The following is a 4,453-nucleotide window of genomic DNA, read 5'->3' on the forward strand; positions in this document are numbered from 1 at the left end:
AGAGTCAATCCTTTCCTTGCCTACCAATGCAAATTTTAAACATGAACTTGCACTAAATTAACAGTAGGGAAATGATGCAGGGTAGAAATCTCTATGCTGTGAAAATCTAATATAAACCTGATAGGAAAAATAATCCTATTACTGGACTCTGCATATCCTGTTTGAGTGGAACCCTTTGAAATAAACAAAGTTTTTTTAAAAAAAAAGTGGAAAGAAAATGGATGCTGTAAATAAACATTGTGCTACATTTCTCACAGTGAGTGCAATAAAAATAATACATGCGTGCAACCCTGCCTAGTAAGTATACATTTTGGGGAAGCATAAATGTTTGATAAAAGGGCCTTGTTTTAGCAACTTGTGAAAGCAGCATGGTAAATTTGGTACTCTGAAAGATTATGGTTGATTTTTGAGGGGAGAAATAATCAAAGCAGTTGGAGATGGAGAAACCTTTCCATTCCGTGTTGCCCCCAGGCAGACTAGCCAATAACCAGAAATAGTGAGAGTTGTAATTGCACAACATATGGAGGACCACAGTTTCCTCATCACTGCCTTAGATGGGTAGATGTAACCTGGCGATTGACAGTCGCTTTCTATTCTTCCCAGCCAGAAAAAGCTGTTCAGATGGGAAGTTGGTATTTCCCACCTTCCAAAAGGCACTCTACATACCGTGTTTATCCCAAAATAAGACACCGTCTTATATTTATTTTTCCTAAAAAAGAAAAAAACCACGGTGGCTTATTTTCAGGGGATGTCTTATTTTATTATTATTATTTTATTATTTAGTATGGTACAGTATGGTACCATTTAGTATGGTAACCTACAAGGTTAAACTGCCTATCACTATGGCTTATTTTCGGGGTATGGCTTCTTTTCCGAGAAACACGGTAGATCATATCTCTGAGGGTTGAGAAACGATGGCTTCTACCCGGCAGACATGTGCCAGAATAATTCTCGTTGTTCCTGGCTGGCTAAGCCAGGCTTCCTCAGTCTCGGCCTTCCAGATGTTTTTGGCCTACAACTCCCATGATCCCTAACTAGCAGGACCAGTCGTCAGAGATGATAGGAATTGTAGTCTCAAAACATCTAGAGGGCCGAAGTTGAGGAAGCCTGGGCTTTACGCATCTCATGTACAACCTTCTCCTGTGGATGGAAGGATCTGGAGATGATGGTTGTATCCATTTCTCATTTTCCCCACCTTAAATTCAGTTCTCCACATTTCTGTAGCAATTTGTAGCTTTTTAAAAAAGACAATTCAACAGCATTTTAGTACAAAATTCTCCCAATAAGCAGATTTTTGTTTGACTAATATGCACAATTCTGCAAGCAATTTTTCATATTATAACACACTTTTGTATGTTATTTTCACTAATGCAGATCCAGATTTTTATTTTATATTGGTAGATTTAAAAAAAAGAAAAGAAAAAAATTGGCAAGTGCTAGAATATATGGAGAACTATGTCAAGGGCAGAGAGAGAATGCAATTCATAAATTTGCTAGCAAAAAGGAGAATTTTTTAATTAAAAAAAATGGTGCACACCTTAAATTTGGCACAGGTGAGTAGAAAAGGGAGCTAATTCACTGTGGTAAATATTAAAGTTGGGTGCCAAAAGAGATCTGCAGAAATAGTGACAGAGAGGAATATAAGAACTAAACTCACAGATTAGGTGAATTAGGTAGGATTAGAAATTGCATTTGAACTACAAGAGTGCCCAGGTAGTTAATGGGTTCAGTTAATATGCCTTTAGGATGTTTGTTTGTTTTTAATGCAGTTAGAATTTTTTTAAATAGATTTCAGTTTCAGTATAGGAGTTGCACTGATTCATCTACTAAATTACCATCTACTATTCTACAGTTTAGCTGAAATAAACAACAGAAGGTTTATTATAACAGCTCACTCACTCCTGAAGAATACAAATGTAATCAACACCGGTAAATGCAAGCTTGTTGGGCAATAGTGCTACCCCTTTGAAGAAACACTGACATTTCCTCTCTGTGTAAAACCCTTTAACTATCTTACCACTTATTAAAACCACCAGTATTTTAAGTTCCAATGAAACAAGACTGGAAGTGTAAATTGGTTTTGGGATGCCTGAGGAATTTGATAGCTACGATTTGATCTACATGTTTGGGAACCAATGTGTGGATTGGAATTTGGCAACCCACCAGATTGCATACTTCCCTAAATGTGGCAATGGATTTATTGGGAGATAAGATATGGAGAGCATATATAAAAACATAATTCATCAGAGCAATCCAAACTTGAGCTGAAGTACCATAGAGTAGGGAATTCTAACTAAACATTAGGAATAACGTTCTGACAGAAGAGCTGTTTGACAGGACAATTTTTGGTCTGGACAACATTTATTCCAATAATATTAAGTTTTTATTCATACTATTACTACCAGAAGCACAATATGAATAACCACAATATCCCTCCACCGGGGGAGGGGGGCAGGGAAGGCTCTACGGCACCCACCAAAAGTGTGGTAGAGTGCACACTACTCCTGGCAGAGTTTCTGCTGGTTCTAGCTGCCATTAGGCCCCAGAACGGAGTGTTATAAAGCTGGGCCAGGATCTGCTGAGTCCAAAGGATCTGCTGAATCCATCTCTGTGTAGGCCTGATCTGGACTCCGCTGCTGTGTCACCCTGGAGTTGGTACAGCAAAAAAGAAGAAGCAGAGAAATACTGCCAGCCCCGCTTCCACCCTAGCAGGCTGGAGCCAAGTTTGAATTGCTCTCTTAAATTCAATTCTGAGGTCTTACCTTTATATATATATATAGTTTTGAAGTTGTTGAATACAGAAACAGAACAAAATAGAATTGTCAGCAGGGGCATGGGAAAGTGACAGACTGCAAATGGACAGATTCTCCCGTCTCAGGCTGTTATGTACTAAGCCTGGATCCTAGAACAATAGACAAGTATGATCCTAGTATGCAACAACTGATTGGCTTGCAGGAGAAGACCAATCAGGCTCCAGGAAGAAGGTAATCAACCTATTAGGCTGGTAGGATCGTAGAATGGAACAACTGATTGGCCTGCAGGAAAAGACCAATCAGGCCCCGGGAGGGAAGCAGAATCAGCCAATCAGATGGGACTCATTGTGTAAATAATGTATATAAAAGCCTGAGGTTTGGTGGGCATTTCATTCACTGTTTTGCAAGCGGCAATAAAGAGCATGAAATCACTACAGGACTGAATATATTTCACTGGCGATGAAGGTGGGATCCTGCTGAGCTGTCCGCTGCGCACTGCGCACAGCCACCGCAGGCAACGCAGCATTGCACCGCGCATCCAGGCTACAGCTCCAGGGCCCAAATACCCAGAATGGTGACAGACAACATGACGTTCAGCCCAGCCTCAGGAGACTGGGAAGGATATGCCACCCGCTTCCAGTTCCTCCTGGAGGCAAAGGGCGTCACCGATGCAGCCAAGAAGAGGGGGACTTATTCAGTGTCTGTGGAGAAGAAATGTTCGAGATCACCCGAGCCCTCCTCGCTCCTGCAAATATTGCAACCGTTCCCTACAACATGATAATGGAACGGCTGATGGGGCACTTCTCGCCACAGCCCTTGGTGGTAGCATGTCACAACGTCTTCTACACAAAGTGGCAGGTCCCCGGAGAAACCATAACCAGGTATGTGACCTCCCTCTGCCAGGCTGCTTGGCTCTGCAACTTCACAGAGCTGGAGAACATGTTCCGCCAGGCTTGTGGGCAGCCTGAGGGATGAGAAGCTGCAGTGGCGCCTCTACGCCAAGAAGGACCTGACATTCCAGGTTCACCTAGGGGAGGCTCTAGCAACTGAAGCCGCTGAGAGGTCAGCGCAAGGATTTCAGTCAAACGTGTTGTGCCAATCGAGGGTCCACCACGAGAACCTCACCGACGACTCAGAATCTGACTGGGAGGACGTGCACTGAGTGCAGCAGCGCACACAAGCCACACGCCCACCACAACAGCCTCATCTGGAAGAGGGGGACTGCACAAGCTGCGGGGAGAGCCACGAGTGGACGACTTGGCGTTTCCGCAATGCAGAATGTCGACAATGCAGAAAAGTGGCACATATCGCCTGGGTGTGCTGTGCCCGCCCCGCCAGATGCCTTGCATCAGATGGTCAATCCAAGAGTCCCAGGCCCCGTGGTCCGACACACCAAGGCAACTCGACAGACTTTCAGGTATACCAGTTGCCTCATTCTAATGCAGAAAAACTTACATCAGGGTACAGATAGAGGGAGCCCTGTGCCGCATGGAGCTTGATACAGGCTCAACCCTGTCCATAATCTTGGCACAGACATTAAGGAAGTGTCCCAGTGGCGGCCCCAAGCTTAGGCCAGCCCCATTCACCCTCCGGGACTTCCAAAAACGCAAGGTCCCCACAATGGGGTGGGACCCTTCAATGTACAATATCAAGGGAGGAAGCGGTGATTGGACTTGATTGTGGTCAAGGGGGGCTACGTT

General features: G+C 43.9%; 1 pseudogene; it reads left to right on the forward strand.

The window, feature by feature from the left end:
* The first annotated feature begins 3,339 nt into the window (after window positions 1-3,339).
* LOC148685963 (uncharacterized) lies at window positions 3,340-4,224 on the forward strand (annotated as a pseudogene).
* Window positions 4,225-4,453: the final 229 nt, after the last annotated feature.

Source organism: Zootoca vivipara, chromosome 4 (assembly GCF_965207765.1).
Source record: "Zootoca vivipara chromosome 4, rZooViv2.hap1.1, whole genome shotgun sequence".
NCBI lineage: Eukaryota > Metazoa > Chordata > Lepidosauria > Squamata > Lacertidae > Zootoca > Zootoca vivipara.